Here is a 23580-nt window from a genome sequence, read left to right on the forward strand (position 1 = left end):
CAACTTGGTGATCTCTCTATTGTAACACAGAACAAGATAAATTTTTTTATTTATTTATTTTTCCCCCAAAGCCCCAGTAGATAGTTGTATGTCATAGCTGCACATCCTTCTAGTTGCTGTATGTGGGACGCGGCCTCAGCATGACCGGAGAAGCGGTGCATCGGTGCGCGCCCGGGATCCGAACCCCGGCCGCCAGCAGTGGAGCGCGCACACTTAACTGCTAAGCCCTGGGGCCGGCCCCAACACAGAACAAGATAAAATGAAACAGAAATCCACTTAGAAAGGCTCACGTTAGGAAGGAGGCAAGACAAGATATCTAAAGGACATCTTAAGACTGGAGCCATGCTCAGCTGAGTCTCCTGGGGACTGAACTGGTCAGAGCTGAGGCTTCATTTCTGTCCTTCAGGGCATCCCAGCGCATGTATTGGTTCTCTTTGCCCACATGCTGTGTTCTCCTGCTTTGCCCAGCACAACTTCAGCCTGTGTGCAGCCTTGGTATAACCCAGCACTGAAATGCGCCGCCTACCCAATCCCAAATACCCGGGAAAATTCCATGGTGGGCCCAGACCCGCCTGGATCCAAACCAACTGTCATGGTGAGAATGGGGTTATTCAGTTTGCAGGCACCCCTCATGCATCTTTAGCCTCCTCGAGGTTCCAGATTTCCTGACTCAGATCTCTGACCTGCTTTTTCTTCTCTGTTTGGTTTCAGAGTGGAGAGCAGCCCAACAATCTGCAGGTAACTGAAGCCAAGGAACTGTGACTTAGACAGAAGGGAGGTGGAAAGATCTGAGATTAGAGGGCTTGTCCAGAGCCGAGTATGGGGCCTGCACACACAGACACACAACATGGCACATATTTCTGCGTGTGCACACATTTACACATACACGCATTGCACGCGTGCATGTGATTGCACTCACAGGCTCCCACAGGCACGCATATTGCTTTCTGGGATTTAGTACACTAGGTTTGTTTCCATCTGGTCGGAAGGCTGCTACCAGGGCCTGTTTGCAGGAAAGAATACAGAGTTTGTGAAGAACCTCTCATCTGACTGAAGGATCCCTGGGGTTCCCATCCATCAGATGGGTGTGTTTTGGGGGATGGGGTGTTGGACTACCTGGCACTGGACTAGATAACCTCAGCAGTCTCTTTCAGTTTTAAAATCCTAATATTGCCATAAAACCGAGGCCCAGAGCTCACGTGGTGATCTCCAGGTCACACAGGGTGGTGGCACCAGCCAGGACTAGAACCAGCCCTGAGCTCCTCCTTGACCAGAACTTGGGAAAGTGAGCCCGCCTCTATCCCCACGAATCTACCTTGTTTGCTATCTCTGCTCTCCATGGCACCTAGTATGGAATTGAAGAACGTTCCTGTCTGGGCAGGAAATAGGATTCCTCTTAACACTTTTAAATGCTGGGCAGTGACTTGCAGGCCAGTTCAGCCCCAGGGGGTGTTTGGGGTAGGGGTGCATGTGAGGATTCCACGGATTGCTCTACCAGGAGAATCAGAGGTTTGCTTGTCAGGGGAGGGGACAGGTGGGGCCCAGAACCGTCCTCTGTGGGCACTAACCCCACGCCTCTGCGCAGTGGACGTGACCCTGGATCCGGCCTCGGCGCATCCCAGCCTGGAGGTCTCTGAGGATGGCAAGAGCGTGTCCTCCCAGGCGGCGGCCCCCGGCCTGGCCGCTGAGCCGGGCGGTCTGCAGCGGTTCTCGGAGCAGACGTGCGTGCTAAGCCGTGAGCGCTTCTCTGCCGGCCGCCGCTACTGGGAGGTGCACGTGGGCCGGCGCAGCCGCTGGTTCCTGGGCGCGTGTCTGGCCGCGGGGCCGCGCGCGGGGCCGGCGCGCCTGAGTCCGGCCAGCGGCTACTGGTGATGGGGCTGTGGAACCGCTGCGAGTACTTTGTCCTGGACCCGCACCGCGTGGCGCTCAGCCTGCGCGTGCCGCCCCGGCGCGCGGGTGTCTTCCTGGACTGCGAGGCGGGGCGGCTCTCCTTCTTCAATGTGTCCGACAGCTCCCACATCTCACCTTCACAGACAGCTTCTCGGGCTCGCTCTGCGCGTATTTCAGGCCCAGAGGCCACGATGGCGGTGAACACGCGGATCCCCTCACCATCTGCCCGTTGCCGGTTAGAGGGATACGCGTCCCCGAAGAGGACGACAGTGGCACGTGGTTACAGCCCTATGAGCCCTCAGACCCCGCCCAGGGGCTGTGGTGAAGCGCTCTCGCGGCCGCAGGGCTGGGTCCTGGGCAGCTTCCTGGACGCCCGGCCAGCGCTTGGCTCTCCCGCTTTGTCTAGAGTGACCTAGTGCACCACCCGAGTGTCCCGCCAAAATGACAGCAAAAGCTAAAGACTTCAGCGCAGCAGGGGGCCAGAGGCGCCTGTGCGCATGTCGACGTGTGTGTGTGTGTGTGTGAGACCTTCTTTAAGAAAAAGAGGCAGTTCCAAGGCTTGTTTGTGTGTATGGCAGGAATGAACAATAGAGTAAAAATAGATTGATGTTGCCAGGAGCCGGGGTGTTCCTGTGGAAGATGGAGAAGGAAACTGGAATGGGGGGAAAAGGGAGAAACCTGATTGGATTGGATTAGAGGTATCAGTTAATTTGTATATTTTTTGTATATATTTTCTAGCTCTACAAACATCTAGAAGCAATGTCACTTCTTAAGCAGTGAGTTCATCTAGGGCTCAGATCCTAGTCTTAAATGTCAGTCCCCACTAAAATGAACTTGGAGAAAGCTGATCCCGGGGCTGGGACAGAGAAAGCACGGTGTGCATCTGGAGCATCTTGTGCCAGAAAGCACAGATGTGCTCATAACTGACGGGGTCTAGCAAGAGGACAGAGAGGCTGGGCTGAAGAGGCTCCAACTCATCAATTGTGGGGCAATCTGAACATTAAAGTAAAGAATGACAAGAATTGCTCAACAAGCAAATAAGAAAATTCACCAAGTGTGCTGAGAGTCAAGTTTCTCTGTCAGAGAAAGGAAATTACAAAAAATACAGACGGGAAAGGAGAGAATGAAAGAATAACTCTGTGACCTTGTGGTTTTTACTTTATATAGATAGATGGAACACACACGTGATAGATAGCTAGATGATTGATAGGTAGGTAGATAGATGGTGCATGATAGATAAATAAATAGATAGGGAGTTGGATATGTGTGCATACAGATGATTCCTAGCTCTAGCTGCTTTGAGAGCTTAGAAACAATACCCCTGTACCAGTGAGCACTCCTAGCACCCAGAACTTGGTTTTTAGTATTATTTTCCACTGAAAGGAACCAAGCCTCCTTACAGAAATGAAGAACTCCAGGGCTGGGTCAGAGAAAAGATGGGTGTGATATTCTCATTTATAATAAGAAATATATATTTAATCTTCAACCTAAGTTCTGGAACAGAGCTCCCAAAACCCTTGGAATTTCCTATGTGATAAGGGTGTCTTTTCATATTCATAACAAGCCCCTTTCAACCACACCCGAGTTTAAATTATGCCATAACTTCTGAAAAGTCCCTAACGATGGGGCTGGTTGCCAGGGGAAGCAACTATGTGATTAGAGGGTTGTAATTTAGCCCCACTCCCCTCCCCTGGAGGGGTGAGGGGCTGGAGATGGAGTTCAATCTCTGATAGCCAATGATTTAATCAATCATGCCTATGTAATAAGGCCTCCGTAAAACCCAAAAGGAGTGGGTTAGAGGAGCTTCCAGGTTGGTGACCACTTGGAGATGCAGGGAGAGTGGCATTTGGAGAGAGTAGGGAAGCTCTGCACCCCATTCCACATGCCTAGCCCTATGCATCTCTTCCATCTGGCTGTTCCTGAGTTATATCCTTTTATAATAAACCAGTACTCTAGTAAGTAAACTGTTTTTATGAGTTCTGTGAGCTGCTCTAGCAAATTAATTGAACCCAAGGAGTGGATTGTGGAAACCTCTGATTTATCGTGCATTGGTCAAAAGCACAGGTAACAACCTGGACTTGCAGTTGGTGTGTGAAGTGGGGGCAATCTTGTAGGACTGAGCCCTTCACCTGTCGGATCTGACACTATCTCTAGGTAGATGGTGTCAGAATTGAGTTAATAGCTTGGTGGTGTTGAAAAGAACATACCGGAATGAGTCTCCAACATCCTCTACCAGAAAGTAAGGAAATGTTCAAGGAATGATGGGGAGATGCCAATTGTACAGAAAAGTCAGCTTTAAAGGACTCCCACTGGCCAAATTTGAACATCAAATAATTAATGGTGGTTACAGATTAAGGAAAATAGGAATCCAAGAGTATCTATATCTACACTGATATACATACATAAATGAATGAATAAATGAAGGAGAAGAGAAAGCTCTACCCTACAATAGAGGTCTGAAATATTTCCCCACAAAATACTAATTACTTACTTATTAATTTAGAAGTACAAAACACTTATCAATCAACTTTATAGTGGAGGAGTCTGGCAGACACCATATTAACCAAGTGACGAAAGTTAACGTTACCAGATATGACATAAATTTATACTATGTGCCTCCTGATACAATGCGGTGAAAAAAACACAGCAGCATCACTTTTGAGGTATTCCTGCCCCCAACATTCATAAATCATGAGGAAACATCAGACAAACTGACTGATACTCTTCAAAAATGTCAAGGTCATAGAAAATAAAGGCAAGGTTAAGGAATTATTTCAGATTGAAGGAGACGAAAGAGTAAACACAACAGGTGATGGTAAACACAACAGGTGACCCTGGGTGGGACCCTAGACCTATAGAAGACATTACTTGGAGAAAAAGAGACATTTTAAAAAATGGCTGTGGATCAGATAGTAATATTGGACAAATGTTAACTTCCTGATTTTGATGTAGGAGAATGCCCTTGTTTTAAGAAAATACACTCTTCAGGAGTAATGGGCTGGCCCGGTGGTGCAATGGTTAAGTGCGCACGCTCCGCTTCGGTGGCCCGAGGTTTGTAGGTTAGGATCCTGGGCGCGCACTGCTTGTCAAGCCATGCTGTGTTGGCGTCCCATATAAAGTGGAGGAGGATGGGCACAGATGTTAGCCCGGGGCAATCTTCCTCAGCAAAAACAGGAGGATTGGCAACAGATGTTATCTCAGGACCGATCTTCCTCACACACACACAAAAAAAGTATTAAGGAGTAATGGGACCTGATGTTTGTAACTTATTCTCAAATGGTTCATTCCAAACTATAGTAATATATAAAGAGAATGATAAAGGAATGCAGTGGTGTCTGGAAAATGTTTAATAACTGGCTGTCTGGGGAAAAAAGTCTGTAGCATTTGCTGATTTCCATGGTGTAAGTAGTCCCACCGTGGCTGACCTCTGGCTGCCAATGTGACATTGCTAGTGGAGTTGGAAGGAGATGCACATGGTTGGCTCTCGGAAGACACCAGCTCCCGCACAGGACTCGTTTTATACAATTCCAAACAGGGCATTGGGCCATCTATTGTGATTTGTTTCTCTAACAAATCAAATAAATGCATTTTTGAACTTAGGAAAGTATGCTTGGCCACCTGTTATGATAAAATTATAGCCTTATTAACATATTGTGTATGATATTCAGAAAAATGAAGTTTCATTTTCTGTAATGATTTGCATTAGTTTGCAAATATTTTGGGATCCTACTCACAAATGTTTTTGTGATAACATTAAAGATATGTTCCTTGACTGTATGCGACCATTATCTATTCCTTTGAGATCATTTTTGTGCAGTAAATAAGAAAAGCAGGGGCTGGCCCCGGGGCTTAGCAGTTAAGTGCGCGTGCTCCGCTACTGGCGGCCCGGGTTCGGATCCCGGGCGCACACCGATGCACCGCTTGTCCTGCCATGCTGAGGTGGCGTCCCACATACAACAACTAGCAGGATGTACAACTACGACATACAACTATCTACTGGAACTTTGCGGTGGGGGGAAGGAGGAGGATTGGCAATAGATGTTAGCTCAGAACCGGTCTTCCTCAGCAAAAAGAGGAGGATTGGCATGGATGTTAGCTCAGGGCTGATCTTCCTCACAAAAAAAAAAAAAAGAAGAAGAAAGAAAGGAAAAGAAAAAGAGAAAAGAAAACATATAGCTGATACAAAAGGCAACATTAAATCATTTTTAAATGACCAGTAGCTCCATCAGCACATTTTAAATGATGGGAAGCCAGGCCTTAAATTGGAAGGGATCTTAGACATTCAGCTACATGTTTTGTGAGCCACAAAGACTGTGCTGGAGGCCGTTCAGGTGGCCAGAACATTCAGAGTAGACACCCATCTCCTTCCAGCCCATGTCCCATGACCCTTTTGCAAGTTTCTAAAAACAGGGCATGATATATTTAGTCCTCCCTACTGTTCACATTTTCCATGCCGTTATCCCTCAAGACTGGGAACCGGTGAACCCAGCACTTATGGGTGGATCCCAGTCCAGTGAACAAACACACCTGTGAGGAGTCTGCTTGTGAGGCTTCTCCTGCTTGAGGCAGCCTGGGGACACTAACTCACAAAGGCTGAGAGAGGACCTCAACCTCCACTGCAGGTGCAAGTCAAGTCATCATTGGCCACACAGGAATCTTACATGAGAAGACAAACATTCCCATGAATTAGGCACTCCCACACATTTTTGGCAGGCTTCTAAATTGGTGCAGCCATATTGAGGTCAATTTTGGTAATGTCAACCAATTTATAAATGTGAACATTCCTGACCCAACAGTTCCACATCCCGGAATCTGTTCTACAGAAATATTCACACCAGTACCTAAAGTTACTGAGGCTGCTCACTGCAGCAGTGTGAGGTTGGAAACCACCTACATGCTACTAGGAAACCAGATAAATAAAGTATGGGGTACTGTGGCACTGTAAATTTTTGTGGTGTACATAAATTTTTACAGGGATCATGTATTGCTTTTGTAATTAAAAAAGTAAGTCAATGCTTCTTTTCTTTCTGCCTCATGTCGATGGGAAACAATCACAAAAAAATCTTTTTAAAATGTACAGTTGAAACCTTCTGATTTAACAGTCTTCCTACGAAGTAGTGACATGACATGTTTTTATGTCTTTTAGCGTTTTCACATCACTACCTTTGCTTGCCTCTGTGGCATCCTTCTTTCTTGTCCCTCAGTAGCATCTTGGGCAGGGCCCACAGTGTTCATATAAATTTAATTGTTAAATGATCTGTCCAGTTTGCAAACACTGAACTCACATCCAGTTCTGACCCCTGACAGGTTGGGGGCCTGCAATGGGGAGGGATTGTTCTGCCTCCAGAAACCTCTCCTTCCTCCCTCTGACAGGCTCTTGCTGTTCCCTCAGCACCAGAGGCAAGAGAGAGAGATGAGGGAAACATCGTGCAGCCACAGCCTCCTCTGGGTCCTCCCCATTCCTCAGTTCCTGCAGGTTTGGCTGAACCCCTAACCTCTGCTCTGCCTTTTCATTCCAGGACACCCCAATGCTCCTGTGATGCTGGACCTGTCACCGAGCAGACAGCGTGCTTAGAAAGGATGCAGCAAAATGGCTCAATATGGCCAGCTTTCCAGATGTTCTTTGACCCACAGGAAACTCACACCTTGTTGTGTGTGCCTTGTTGGGGGGCTGGGCAGATTCTCTCCAAGGGCTAAACCCCCAGTTTTCCTTTGGGAAGATCAACAGTCTTATCAAATAAGATGCCAAGCTCTTCTTGCAGGTATCCCCCAAAGTTACCTACTGTTCTTTTAGGGTTGGCTTAGGGGAGTGGCAGTACCCCCCTCCTCTCCGTGTAGGGCAGGAACTTGCCTCTCATGAGCATTACATTCCCAAGGCCTGGGAGACCCCCACATCCACCCCATCTACAGTTTTCTTCCCACCCCGCCCCCATTCGTCAAAGAAAATGCGCTCCTCTTTTAGCCACTTATTTCACACATTTATTTCTTTTATTTATAGCTTATGGTCAATGCAAATTAATTCTATAAAATGAGAAAGCATGAAGAATCAAAACATAATTATGCAAATTAAAAATAGATATTCAACACAAAAAATACAAGTATAAAAGCAGGTTCTTTCATGCACACACAGCAGCGCGAGATTCACCAGCTGTTTCAAAGGACAGCAATGCTTGCTTTTTGTCTTGAAGACCATGGCCTACCAGTTTCTAACGTCAAAAAACTGACTGATACATAGTGTTCCAAATGTAACCATTTTGATTCTTAAAGGTTAAAGTATTTTCAAAAATTATTTAAAAGAATTATTGCAACTTAATGATGCTGGTGTTCTCCCAGCATTCCTCCAGCATGGGCATCTCTGGTTTGGCATCTGTGGCCCTGGGCCCAGCCTTCGCCCTACTCCCAACACTCCACTTGCTTCCTTCCTGGGCTCTTCCACTAGCAGCTCCGGACTGACTTCAGGCCATGTTGTGTCTGGTGGTGATGCCTACTTCCAAAGTCCTGGCCTGGAACTCAGTCCTGGAACCCCCCCCGACGCTGATAAGACTTGGGGGACTCTTCTTCCAGCCACCGGACCCCTGTGTACTGGCTGCCACAGTCCACATGAGGCCAAGGAACTCTTACAGTCTTCCTCTTTCCCAGCAACAATTTGGAGAAGACTTTGTAGACCAAGGTCCAAAACCATGTCATTTCTGGGGCTCTGTGTATCTCTCACTGCTGCTGCCTCCCTGGGATGCTCTCCAAACCTCCCTTGGAGGGTGGATTTATAGAAGAACAGTCAGCGAGAGCCCTAGGACTGGGAAACAGAGAAGCAGCAGGTGACCTGGGCAGGATGGGGGCGCTGGGCGGAGTCTTTGCTCAGCCTGGAGCTGGTTTTGGCAAGATAAGCCCCACACAAGCTGGGGCCCAGCTGTCATCTGCCTTCTAGTAACCTGGAAGCTTACAACCTCATTGTGGGGCCAGGTACTGACCACGATTTCAACTGTCACCTTCTTGCTGGACAAGTTGCTTTCAGTAGGTCAAAGAAGCAAGAGAAGAAACCAATAGCATGAAAAAAATCAAGTCAATGTAAGGAAACGGGTCATTTAAGTGGAATTAGGTCTCTTTGTTGGCAGCATGAGAGAGAACCTCAGGCACAGGAGAAAGGTAACCTAGACTTCAGGTTTCTGCTCTGCAACATGAAAAGCTTAGAAGCATCACTCCCATCCTTACAACAGAAAACAACCGAATAAACTAAAAAACAATATCTCCTCTTAGATCTGTCAGAGAATTGAGGTCACAGGGCAGACTACTACCCTGAACACTGGAGAGAGGTGGATACAGAGAATCACAGGTTACCAGGAGCAGAGCCCAAGTGGAGAAGTCCGCTGGTGGACCCAGTACCAGCAGGAACACAAACTGTAGTTTTTCAACTGCTGGAGGCAGATTGTGGACTAGCTGGAGAGTTCCAAACTCCAGGGGACCCCTACACTTTCTTGAGTTTTACCTTCAGGAGCCTCACTGAGTTCTCACTGTGAAGACTGGAGAAAAATCCCCTCCTGCTATGAGCAGGGACAGAGGAAATGCCACCATTTTGAAATATGCTGGAGCACCCTGTTCTTCCCCCAGTTCTCTGTAACAAAGGCCAGCACTCAAGGGAAACTATTTGCTCTGACCTGGGGAAGAGTGATTAGCTAACTCCAGCCGCCTCTAGACTTCCTGTCATATGTAAGGCAGGAAAAAAGCTGAGAATCATTTGTGAAGGTCATATCTCAGGGGCACTGGCCCATAAGAAGACTGAGACCTAATCATAGAACCGTAGGCCACTCCCCCTCCCAACACCTCACCACACAGCAACAGGACCCCTCCACAATAAGAGCAGATTGCAGTTGAAAAGACTGCAAGGCTCAAACTCTATTTATGAAGGACTTTCTCAGGTAGATAAAAACAAGGACACGAGAGGAACCTGACCTCTCAGAGAGCTACAGCCACAGCAAACACAGTGTAACTCCTAGCCAGGTCAACATAAATCATCACACTTAATCACAGTCAGTTTACCTTGGTTCCTAATACCTAATGTGTTATGTCCAGTTTTCAACCAAAATTACAAGGCATGCTAAAAGGCAAGGAAAAACAGTGTGAAGGGAAAAAGAAAGCAGCAGAACCAAATACAAATGTGGCAATGATTTTGGAATGATTAGACTGGGAATTTAAAATAACTATGATTAATAGGCTAAGGGTTCTAAGGGAAAATGTGGACAACATTGCAATAACAATGGATAATGTAAGAGAGAGATTGAAACTCTAAGAAAGAATCAAAAAGAAATACTAGAAATCAAAAACACTTTAACAGAAATGCAGAATGCCTTTGCTAGGCTGACCAGTAGACTGGATATGGCTGAGGAAAAAAATCTCTGAGCTTGGGGATATGTCAATAGAAACTTCCCAAACTGAAATACAAAGAGAAAAAAGTGAAAACAAAGCAAAACAGAATAGAACATTCAACAACTGTAGGACAATTACAAAAGATACAAGATATACATAATAAGAATACCAAAAGGAAGAGAAAGGAACAGAAAAAATATTTAAAGTAATAATGACTAAGAATTTCCCCACATTAATAACAGAGAGCAAACCATAAATCCAGGAAGCTTAGAGAACACTAAGCAAGATAAAAAACTAAAAATCTACACCTAGGCATACCATATTCAAATTGCAGAAAACAAAGACAAAAAGAAAAATCTTGAAAGAAGGCAGAGGATAAAAACACCTTACCTATAGAAGAACAATGATAAGAATTTCATCAGAATTCCGTGCAAGCAAGAATTGAATGAAGTGAAATATTTAAAGTGTTGAAAGAAAAAAAATCGTCAACCTAAAATTCTGTATCCAGTGCAATTATCTAGTACAAGATAAGAAAAAAGAAATAAAAGGCATACAGAGGGCCGGCCCCATGGCTTAGCGGTTAAGTTCACACGCTCCGCTGCTGGCGGCCCGGGTTCGGATCCTGGGTGCGTAACGACTCACCGCTTCTCCGGCCATGCTGAGGCCGTGTCCCACATACAGCAACTAGAAGGACATGCAGCTATGACATACAACTATCTACTGTGGCTTTGGGGAAAAAATAAATAAAATTATTAAAAAAAAGGCATACAGATTGAGAAGGAAGACATAAAAATGTTCTTGTTCACAGATGACATGTTTATCTGTGTAGAAAATCCCAAAGAATTGACGAAAACTCCTGGAACTAAGAAGTGATTATAGTAAGGTTACAGGATACAAGGTGAACATACACAAGCCTATTGCTTTCCTATACACCAGCAATGAACAATTGGGATTTGAAACTAAAAACAACACAGTACCATTTACATTAGCACCGCACAAAATGAAGTACTTAGGAATAAATCTAACAAAATAGGTACAAGATCTATATGAAGAAATCTGTATAACTCTGATAAAAGAAATCAAAGAAATTCTCAATAAATGGAGAGATATTCCATGTCCATGGATAGGAAGACTCAATATTGTTAAAATGTCAGTTCTTCCTACTTTGATCTATAGATTCAATGCAATCCCAATCAAAATCCCACCAAGTTATTTTTGTGAATATCAACAAAACTAATTCTAAGTTTACCTGGAAAAGAGGCAAAAGACTCAGAATAGCCAACACAGTATTGAAGAAGAACAAAGTTGGAGGACTGACACTACCTGACTTCAAGACTTACTATAAAGCTACAGTAATCAAGACAGCATGGTATTGGCAAAGAAATAGACAAATAGATCAATGGTAAAAAATACAGAGGCTAGGAGAGTGACGTCAGCATCATGGCGGAGTGAGTTTTCCCGTGAACTCTTCCCCTGATAAGATACAACAAAAGGAACAGTCACAGACCAACAACGGAATCCCAGACAGTGAAAAGCTAGATCAGAAAGATCCACACTACCGCACGTCTGAGAGTGGAACGTGCTGGGCCCCCGGAGGAAGTGGGGAGAGAGGACTCAGAAGAGTCACAGGGCTACCATCAACATCTGAGCACCCCAGAGAGCGGATAATGAGGGGCAAACGAGAAGCCCCCCACACCAGGGACCCAGAGGGCAAAAGAGAGAGCCACCCCCTCCCCACAAACTGGAACCTGCAGCTCAGCTGACCAGACCAGACCAAGCGATCCGCGGCAGACTAGACCAAGCGATCTGACCCACGGATCTCAGCAGAAAAACTGAGGCAGAGTGCAGGGGGCTTAGATTACACAGCCTTTTACCACCACACAGTGGTGGCAGGTGGAAATTGCAACCAGAGATTTCCAGGATGAGGAAAAACAAAGCCAACACAGGACCCACAGTGCAAAGATATATGAAATCACCAGACCAGAAGGAAAATGACAAACACCCAGAAACCAACCCTGAAGACATAGAAATCCATAATCTAAACAACAGGGATTTCAAAATAGCTATCATAAAAACACTCAACGAAATACGAGACAACACAGACAAACAATTCAATGAGATTAGGAGTTTTTTCACAAAAGAGATTGAAATCATAAAGAAAAACCAATCAGTGCTGATGGAGATGAAGAACACAATGGAGTAGATAAAGGAGAATCTGGAATCTTTAAAGAACAGAGCTGACAATATGGAGGAAAGAATTAGCATTTTAGAGGATAGGAATACAGATATGGTCCAGATGGAAGAGGAGAGAGAACTAAGACTAAAAAGAAATGAAGAAAGTCTCCGAGAAATATCTGACTCTATTAGGAAATGTAACATAAGAATTATAGGTATTTCTGAGGGAGAAGAGAGGGAAAGAGGGACAGAGAGCCTATTCAAGGAAATAATAGCTGAGAATTTCCCAAATCTGGGGAAGGAGCAGGAAATACCAGTAAGCGAAGCCAACAGGTCACCTAAATATATTAATAGACAAAGGCCCTCTCCACAACACCTAGTGGTAAGCCTAGCCAGAGTCAATGACAAAGAAACAATATTAAGGGCAGCTAGACAAAAACAAAAAATAACGTACAAAGGAACTCCCATCAGGCTCTCAGCGGATTTCTCAACAGAAACTTTACAGGCTAGAAGAGACTGGAATGATATATTCAAAATACTGAAAGACAAAAACGTTAAGCCAAGAATACTCTATCCAGAAAAAATATCCTTCAAATATGATGGAGAAATAGTAACTCTCCCAGATAAACAAAAGCTAAGGGAGTTCATGGCCATGAGACCCCCACTACAAGAAATACTCAAGAAGGCCCTCAGGTCTGAAAAAAAGAAGAGAAAAGGAATACAAAGCTTGGAGCAAGGAGAAAAATAGGTAGACAAACTCAGAAAAATAGTAGATCTTTACTGGAATAGGTTAGCAACCATTTAAATACTAAAATCAAGGTCAAAGGAAGGAATTCACCAAAAATAAATTTAACCTCATCACTGTAAACACACAGCCACAACACAAGATAAAATAAGGTATAACAAGAACGACTTAGAAGGGGAAGAGGAAAGTGATTGAATTGACTTAGTATAAGGAAATAGGAGGCCATCAGATAATGGAATATCTCATACACAAGATTTTTTACACAAACCTCAAGGTAGCCACTAAACAAATAATCAAAACAAAATCACATATGATAAACAAAGAGAAAACTAGAAGAGTCATAAGACAGAACAACCAAACTGAATCGGCAGTTCGAAACAAATGGGACAAGAAACAAAGGAAACACAAAAGAACCAGAAAATAAGTGACAAAACAGCAACATTAAGCCCTCATATATCAATAATTACCCTAAATGTAAATGGATTGAACTCTCCAATCAAAAGATACAGAGTGGCAGGATGGATTAAAAAGCAAGACCCAACAATATGCTGCCTCCAGGAAACACATCTCAGAACTAAAGCCAAGCACAGGCTCAGAGTGAAAGGACAGAAGATGATACTTCAAGCTAATGGCAAACAAAAGAAAGCAGGTGTTGCCATACTCATATCAGACAAAGTAGACTTCAAGATAAAACAGGTTAAGAGAGACAAAGAAGGGAAATATATAATAATAAAAGGGACACTCCACCAAGAAGACATATCACTTATAAATATATATGCACCCAACATAGGAGCACCAATATACATCAAGTAACTATTAACAAACCTAAAAGGAGACATTAACAACAACACAATAATAGTAGGGGATCTTAATACCCCACTTACATCAATGGATAGATCATCCAGACAAAAAGTCAATAAAGAAATAGTAGACTTAAATGAAAAAGTGGATGAGATGGACCTAGTAGACATATACAGAGCACTCCATCCAAAAACAGCTGACTACACGTTCTTCTCAAGCATGCATGGAACATTCTCAAGGATAGACCATATGTTGGGAAACAAAGCAAGCCTCAATGAATTTAAGAAGATTGAAATCATAACAAGCATCTTTTCAGACCATGATGCTATGAAACTGGAAATGAACCATGAATAAAAACTGGGAACGTGACAAAAATGTGGAGATTAAACAACATGCTACTGAAAAACCAATGGATCATTGATGAAATTAAAGGAGAAATCAGAAACTATCTGGAAACAATCAAAAATGAAAATATGCCATACCAAAACATATGGGATGCGGCAAAAGCGGTCCTGAGAGGGAAACTCATAGTGATACAAGCCCACCTTAACAAACAAGAAAAATCCCAAATAGGCAACCTTAAATTACACCTAACAGAACTAGAAAAAGAAGAACAAACAAAGCCCAAATTCAGCAGAAGGAGAGAAATAGTAAAAATCAGAGCAGAAATAAATGAAATTGAGACCAAAAAAACAGTAGAAAGGATTAATGAAACAAATAGTTGGTTCTTTGAGAAGATAAACAAAATCAACAAACCTTTAGGCAGGCTTACTAAGAAAAAAAGAGGAAAGGCTCAAGTAAATAAAATTAGAAATGAAAGAGGGGAAATTACAATGGATACCACGGAAATACAGAGGATTGTAAGAGAATACTATGGGAAATTATATGCCAACAAATTGAACAATCTAGAAGAAATGGATAAATTCTTAGACTCATACAACCCCCCAAAACTAAACCAAGAAGAAATGGAGAATCTGAATAGACCAATCACAAGTAAAGAGATTGAAATAGTAATCAAAAACCTCCCGTGTGTGTGGTGATGTGTTGTAATTAGTATTTTGGTGGTGAACATGATGTAGTCCATGCAGAAATAGAAGTACAATGATGTACACCTGAAATTTTTACAATGTTATAAACCAATGTTACTGCAATAAACAAAAAATTAAAAAAAAAAAAAGAAATAGAAAAAAAAAAACCTCCCAAAAAATAAAAGTCCAGGACCAGATGACTTCTCTGGTGAATTTTATCAAACATTCAGAGAAGATTTGATACCCATCCTTCTCAAACTATTCCAAAAAATAGAGGAAGATGGAACACTTCCTAAATCATTCTATGAGACCAACATCACCGTGATACCAAAGCCAGACAAAGACAATACAAAGAAAGAAAATTACAGGCCAATATCGCTGATGGAAATAGATGCAAAAATCTTCAACAAAATATCGGCAAACCGAATACAGCAATACATTAGAAAGATCATACACCACGATCAAGTGGGATTTATACCAGGGACGCAGGGATGGTTCAACATCTGCAAATCAATCAATGTGATACATCACATCAACAAAACAAAGAATAAAAACCACACGGTCATCTCTATAGATGCAGAGAAGGCATTTGACAAGATACTACATCCTTTTATGATAAAAACTCTCAACAAAATGGGTATAGAAGGAAAGTACCTCAACATAATAAAGGATATTTATGACAAACCCACAGCCAACATCATACTCAATGTGGAAAGACTGAAAGCCATTCCTCTGAGAACAGGAATGGGGCAGGGCTGCCCACTCTCACCACTCCTGTTCAACATAGTACTGGAGGTTTTGGCCAGAGCAATTAGGCAAGAAAAAGGAATAAAAGGAATCCAAATAAGCAACGAAGAATTGAAACTCTCACTATTTGCAGATGACTTGATTTTATATATAGAAAATCCTAAATAATCCGTTGGAAAACTACTAGAAATAATCAACAACTACAGCAAAGTCACAGGGTACGAAATCAATCTACAAAAATCAGTTACATTTCTGTATGCTAATAATGAACTAACAGAAGGAGAGCTCAAAAAGATAATACCATTTACAATTGCATCACAAAGAATAAAATACCTAGGAATAAATCTTACCAAGGAGGTGAAGGACCTATACAATGAGAACTACAAGACATTATTGAAAGAAATCCATGATGACATAAAGAAATGGAAAGATATCCCATGCACGTGGATTGGAAGAATAAACATAGTTAAAATGTCTATATTACCTAAAGCAATCTACAGATTCAGTGCAATCCCAATCAGAATCCCAATGACATTCTTCACAGAAATAGAAAAAGAAATAATAAAATTTATATGGGGCAACAAAAGACCCCAAATAGCTAAAGCAATCCTAAGAAAAAAGAACAAAGCAGGAGGCATCACAATCCCTGACTTCAAAACATACTTCAAAGCAATAGTAATCAAAACAGCATGGTACTGGTACAAAAACAGACACACCGATCAATGGAACAGAATTGAAAGCCCAGAAATAAAACCCCACATATATGGACAGCTAATTTTCGACAAAGGTGCTAAGAAAATACAACGGAGAAAGGAAAATCTCTTCAATAAATGGTGTTAGGAAAACTGGACAGCCACATGCAAAAGAATGAAAGTGGACCATCTACTATCGCCATTCACAAAAATTAACTCAAAATGGATCAAAGACCTGAAGGTGAGACCTGAAACAATAAAACTCATAGAAGAAAATATAGGCAACACACTACTTGACATTGGTCATAAAGGAATCTTTTCTGATGAAATGCCTACCCAGACTAGGGAAACTAAAGAAAAAATAAGCAAGTGGGACTTTATCAGATTAAAGAGCTTCTACAAGATAAACGAATCCAGAATCAAGATGAACAGACAACCCACCAGCTGGGAGAGAATATTTGCAAAACATACATCTGACAAGGGGTTGATCTCCACAATATATAAATAACTCACACAACTGAACAACCAAAAGCAAACAACCCAATCAAAAAATGGGCAGAGGAAATGAACAGACACTTCTCCAAAGAAGATATACAGATGACCAATAGGCACATGAAAAGATGTTCAACATCACTAATCATCAGGGAAATGCAAATCAAAGCAACACTAAGATATCACCTCACGCCTGTTAGAATGGCTATAATCACCAAGACAAAAAACAAGTGCTGTAGAGGATGTGGAGAAACAGGAACCCTCATACACAGCTGGTGGGAATGCCAACTGGTGCAGCCTCTATGGAAAACGGTATGGAGATTCCTCAAAGAATTAAAAATAGAGATGCCCTATGACCCAGCCATCCCATTACTGGGAATCTATCCAATGAACCTGAAATCAACAATCCAAAGAGGCTTATGCAATAAAATGAAGAATAAAAATCACATGATCATCTCACTAGATGCAGGGAAAGCATTTGACAAGATACAGCATCCATTTATGATAAAAACTCTGAATAAAATGGGTATAGAAGGAAAGTACCTCAACATAATAAAGACCATATATGAGAAACCCACAGCTAATATCATCCTCAATGGTGAAAAACTGAAAGCTATCCCTCTAAGAACAGGAACCAGACAAGGATGCCCACTGTCACCACACCACTCTTATGTAACATAGTACTGGAAGTCCTAGCCAGAGCAATCAGGCAGGAGAAAGAAATAAAAGGGATCCAAATTGGAAAGGAAGAAGTGAAACTTTCACTATTTACATATGACATGATTTTATATATAGAAAGCCCTAAAGAATCCACCAGAAAACTTTTAGAAGTAATAAACAAATATGGTAAATTTGCAGGATACAAAATCAACGTACAAAAATCAGTTGCATTTCTATACACTAGTAACAAAGTAGAAGAAAGAGAAATTAAGAATACCATCCCATTTACAATTGCAACAAAAAGAATAAAATACCTAGGAATAAACTTAACCAAAGAGGTGAAAGAGCTGTACACAGAAAACTATAAAACATTGCTGAAAGAAATTGAAGAAGACACAAAGAAATGGAAAGATATTCCGTGCTCTTGAATTGGAAGAATTAACATAGTTAAGATGTCCATACTTCCTAAAGCCATCTATAGATTCAATGCAATCCCTATCAAAGTTCCAACAACATTTTTCACAGAAATAGAACAAAGAATCCTAAAATTTATTTGGAACAAAAAAAGACCCCCAATAAGTAAAGGAATCCTGAGAAAAAAGAACAAAGCCGGAGGTATCACATTCCCTGATTTCAAAATATACTACAAAGCTATAGCAACCAAAACAGCATGGTACTGGCACAAAAACAGACACACAGATTAACGGAATAGAATCCAAAGCCCAGAAATAAACCCACACATCTATGGACAGCTAATCTTTGACAAAGGAGCCAAGAACATACAATGGAGAAAAGAAAGTGTCTTCAACAAATGGTGTTGGAAAAACTGGACAGCCACATGCAAAAAAATGAAAGTAGACCCTTACCTTACAACATACACAAAAATTAAGTCAAAATGGATTAAAGACTTGAATGTAAGACCTGAAACTATGAAACTTCTAGAAGAAAACATAGGCAGTACGCTCTTCGACATTGGTCTTAGCAACATATTTTCAAGCACCATGTCTGACCGGGCAAGAGAAACAATAGAAAAAGTAAACAAATGGGACTAAATCAAACTAAAAAGCTTCTGCACAGCAAAGGAAGCCATCAACAAAACGAAAAGACAACCTAACAATTGGGAGAAGATATTTGCAAACCATATATCTGATAAGGGCTTAATCTCCAAAATATACAAAGAACACATGCATCTCAACAACAAAAAAACTAACAACCCAATTAAAAAATGGGCAAAAGACCTGAACAGACATTTCTCCAAAGAAGATATACAGATGGCCAACAGGCACATGAAAAGATGTTCAAAATCATTAACTATCAGGGAAATGCAAATCAAAACTACAATGAGATATCACCTCATGCCCGTCAGAACGGCTATAATTAACAAGACAGGAAACAACATGTGTTGGAGAGGATGTGGAGAGAAGGGAACTCTCATACACTGCTGGTGGGAGTGCAAACTGGTGCAGCCACTATGGAAACCAGTATGGAGATTCCTCAAAAAATCAAGGATAGAAATATCATATGATCCAGCTATTCCATTGCTGGGTATTTATCCAAAGAACTTGAAAACACCAATGCGTAAAGATACATGCACCCCTGTGTTCATTGCAGCGTTATTCACAATAGCCAAGAATTGGAAGCAACTTAAGTGCCCATCTACCGATGAATGGATAAAGATGATGTGGTATATATACACAATGGAATACTACTCAGTCATAAAAAAAGACAAAATCATGCCTTTTGTGGCAACATGGATGGACCTTGAGGGTATTATGCTAAGCAAAATGTCAGAGAAAGACAAATACCATATAATTTCACTCATACGTGGAAGATAGACAATCACGTAGATAAGGAGAACCTATTCATGGTTACCAGAGGAGAAGGGGGTGGGGTGAGGGTGAAAGAGGTAAAGGGGCACATATGTATGGTGACGAATTAAGAACTAGACTCTTGGTGGTAAACACAATGCAGTCTACCCAGAAACTGAAATATAATGATGATGTACACTTGAAATTTGCACAATGTTATAACCAATATGACCTCAATAAAATAATACTAAAAAAGAAAAACTATGAAGGAAGAGTAGACTTATCAGATATTAAAATATACATAAAGTGTCTTTAAGTAAAAAAAAAAACCAAATAGGTAGGGAAGGAGATTCTATGGTGGTCCTAGCTAAAAGTAAAGCTGTTTCTTGGTTGTATGCAATCAAGTTTTACCCGCTCAGAGGACTAGAGGACTTTGGAGGAGGATATGCCACGTGAATGGAACAGCATGAGCAAACCAAAAAGGTCAAACAAAAGCTGTATTTGGCAGCTGCAGGTGTCAGATCATTTGGAATATAGGGCTTGTTTAGAGGGAGTTGGGGATGAAAAGCTGAAAAGGGAGAGCGGGACCACATGGGAACTTCAATCCGTTAGAGGTGGACGTGGGCTCAAAGTCTGACCTGTGAAGGGACCCACAGAGAGGCTCTCAGTACACACTGCAGTACACTGCAGTACGCAAGGAGAGGCACAGTCAGGGCCATTACATGCATGCTGGCAACGGTGATGCTCTGAACATAGCGGTGACACCAAGGATGAAAACAGAGGGCTGGTTGTAAGAAGCAAGAGTCTGTGTTAAGACAAACCAACAGGACCAGGAGAGTGTTTGATTTGGGGTACATGGGGTAGCCAGCATGGATCTTATTGAGCTTGAATGGGGCAATAGGTATCATTTTAAAGAAATAAGATGGGAATAGGAAATATTGTTTTTCTGGGACATGCAGGTAAGAATTAAAGCTTAAATTGTTTTCTGTTTGAGGTGTCAGCAAGAAATGTGATTGCATATATTCCGCAGGCAATTGGAAGTTGGGGTTGGGGCTGAGGCTTGGGAGGGGAGTCTGGGATCCAATGGGGATTTTGGTCTCATTTGGAGAGACAGGAGGACAGAAAGATTCTCTGACTCCTCCACCTCAGCCTCATGGTCATCACCCTGAGATCTTTCCCTGAGTTTCACAGGGCCAGAAATGTAATTGTGATTTTCATCTATGATTACGAATTCCACTTCTACTAAACAACACAAAAGACAGAAACTTAACCATAAATGATCATGTATTCATCTGTGATGTTAAAAGATACACTGAGGCACATTAAAAATTTTAAGAGTTTATTTGAGCAAAAAGCAATTCCAATTGTGCAGCATCAAACTGGAAGTGGTTAGGAGTGCTCCACTGACAGGAACCAAGGGAAAGACTTTTATAGAGAAAAGGCAGAAGAAAAGCAAGGAAGTTATCTGATTGGCTATACTTAAGCATTTGACTTATTGGAAATCCTAGTTGGCTATTTTTGGTTGATTGTCCTTAGGTTTTGATATCTTTGTCTTGAGACATTTACAGGCTTAGGTTTGGGTTTGCTTGGTAGGATGGTAAGGCATTAAAGCCACTCAGCCTATTGGCCTCCTTGTTTAATTAATTTAACAGTGATGAGAGTTATATCCAAAAGGAAACCAGTACTGCCCTTCAGTAAAAGGATCTCTAATGTTTAAGAGTACAGATTATGGATCAGAAGCCTGCTGAGAGAGCTAAGAATTACAGAAAGGGAACTGTAATTTCCTATCTGAGAATTTCTCCAAGATAAGGTAGCTTGCCCTTCTAAAGATATTTTTCCCTCAAACAGCCAGGTATAAAGTATCTGGAACTTACATTCCAAAGGCCCCTTCTCAAGTTTTGGGAAGGGGCCCATACTTACTCACCATGTAACCTTGGACAATCCAGCCAGCTCCTCAGAGCCTCAACTTTCTCATTTGTAAAAGAGGGGCTAATTTAATAATCACTGTACCTTCATTGCAGGATCACTATGAGGTCAAATGAGGAATAGGTATGAGCACTGTGCGATGCAAAAGTCAAACATTATTTTTACTGATTGTGTATTGCCTGTCACTAGACCAGGCAGATGAGAAACAGACTGACAAACTCAAAATCTTTGATTCTTTGTTTTCTAGGCAACTTGCATGGCACCACATTTCTTACATGACAAGATCACTTGTTAAAATTATCTGAGTCCCATTTATTTATGCCTGCAATCAGGGTATGAGACTAGAACATGAAAGGCTGTGCAGACAGCCTCTAAGATGGTCCCATTGGTCCCCATTTCCTGGTATTCATGCCCTCGTGGGCTCCCTTCCCAGTGAGCATGGGCTGGATTTAGTAACTCACTTCTAAAGACTAGAATTCAGCAGAGCTCACAGAGTGTCACTTCCAATTCCAGGTTATAAGACCACGGCTTCTGTGTGGGGTGCTTTTGCTCTCCCTCTCTCTTCCATCACTCACCCTGGGAGAAGTCAACTGCCATGCTGTGAGGGGCCTTTGAAGAGGGCCTGAGCTCTGCCAACAGCCGCACGAGTGATCTTGGAGTGGAGCCTCCTCCAGTCCAGCCCTGAGAGGACTATCATCTGGCCAACAGCTGACGGTAACCTCCTGAGAGACATAACACCAGAGGCAAACAACTAAGCTGCACCCACATTCCTGATGCACAGAAACTGTGAGATAACAAATGTTCCCTGTTTTATTCCAAGCTGCTAAATTTTGGAGCTATTTGTTCCACAGCAGTAGATAGCTAATACAAACTTAAGGAAAAAATATTCACTGCTGTGCTACCTTCAGAACCATGAAAATGCCTGATAGTTCAGCCCTGGATGGATAATGAGACAAGTGAAATTAGAAGGAGGCTGATGAGAGAGAAGAGAGAGAATCCTATAAAAACCGTAAAGGCCTTAGACAGTGAAAACAAGGTTCACTGGGTGAGTGTGAGGACAACAATAAAAGAGTTGTGCCTAAATAATGGCAGTGTTTTCCACTCAGTTGTTTATAATTATTTGTTCTGTTATTTGCCTTGGGTTCAGATACTGCAACTATCATATCATCAAGGGAGTTTTATCTTTTTTAATATGCATGACTTTTATTCCTCGATTTAGCTTTGTCCGTCTAAAATCAGGCCATGCCTCCTGTTTCATTCCATAGTAACATATTTAGAAAAAATTCTTGACCAAAGATCAAGGAAAATCCCTTTTCAGTGACACGCTCCAAATAAATTGATTGAAACTTTTATAAGGCAGTGAGTAAAAGGTTCAGAAAGCCAGGTGCAAGTTTTCAGTCAGAAGGTTTTTATAAAGAAGGCTCTTTGATTTCTACTAAAAGTAACTTTGTAAGTAGGTATTAACTGTACTTGATTCCAGCCCACTTATACTGAAGCCTTGATCCTGGAGTTATTTAAAAGTCTCAGCACAATTAAAGACCTCACTGTTCTTAAGAGGTTTGGGAACCAAGTCACTGTTGCTCTCCATTGGATTGTGACTTTTTGTCAACCCAATATTGACAACAATGGCATCCAACTGCAGCTCTTCGTTCTCATATGGGGCACTAGAGAGCACTTCCATAATTGATATTACAAACATAACAGAGTGGCCAGCATGATAAACTCTCAGCACATACAGAAAGATATACAGACTAAAGAGAAAATTATGCTTGATTCCCTTCCCTTTCTGTAACACATAAATTATCTCATGGGAATGAAATGGCCTAAGCCCTCTTAGAGATAGTTTACCAAGTCCATGTGGTCTCAGACAGTAGACTCTGTATCATACAGTAAAGCCAAGACTTTGCCTGCTAAAGGGGATTCTCCAAAGGTCCCATGACACATAAAATAACTCAGTTTCTACTCATCTAGATAAGGATACACACCAGTCCAGATATGTGGTCCAATTCCATGAGCTGGGAGAACTCCTATTGCTGTGTCATAGGGATATGAAGGAGTGTCCTCTTCTATGTCCCAAAGCTTTTGTTGCTGAGGCCTCATGAGTTACAAACAAAACAGCTAGCTGAAGATGTGGAATGCAGAGGTTAAAGAAATGTCAGTCCAACCAATATTTTTTGTCCATGTTCACAGGTTACCGGAAACATCAACTGAGCCACGGAGACGTGGTTGAACCAATCATCCACAGATGACTTTGT

At 42.1% G+C, this 23580-nt stretch overlaps 1 long non-coding RNA gene and 1 pseudogene across 1 annotated transcript; both read left to right on the forward strand.

The window, feature by feature from the left end:
- LOC131401643 (butyrophilin-like protein 9) overlaps nt 1–2388 on the forward strand; it is a 49625-nt pseudogene extending 47237 nt beyond the window's left edge.
- Nucleotides 2389–7614: 5226 nt separating this feature from the next.
- On the forward strand, nt 7615–23577 carry LOC131401645 (uncharacterized). Its single transcript, XR_009217826.1, has 3 exons — nt 7615–7652; nt 21839–22039; nt 23516–23577. It is a non-coding gene; the product is annotated as an uncharacterized LOC131401645 (long non-coding RNA).
- The last annotated feature ends 3 nt before the right edge of the window (nt 23578–23580 follow it).

The sequence above is a fragment of the Diceros bicornis genome (genome assembly GCF_020826845.1).
Source record: "Diceros bicornis minor isolate mBicDic1 chromosome 12 unlocalized genomic scaffold, mDicBic1.mat.cur SUPER_12_unloc_2, whole genome shotgun sequence".
Taxonomy (NCBI): domain Eukaryota; kingdom Metazoa; phylum Chordata; class Mammalia; order Perissodactyla; family Rhinocerotidae; genus Diceros; species Diceros bicornis.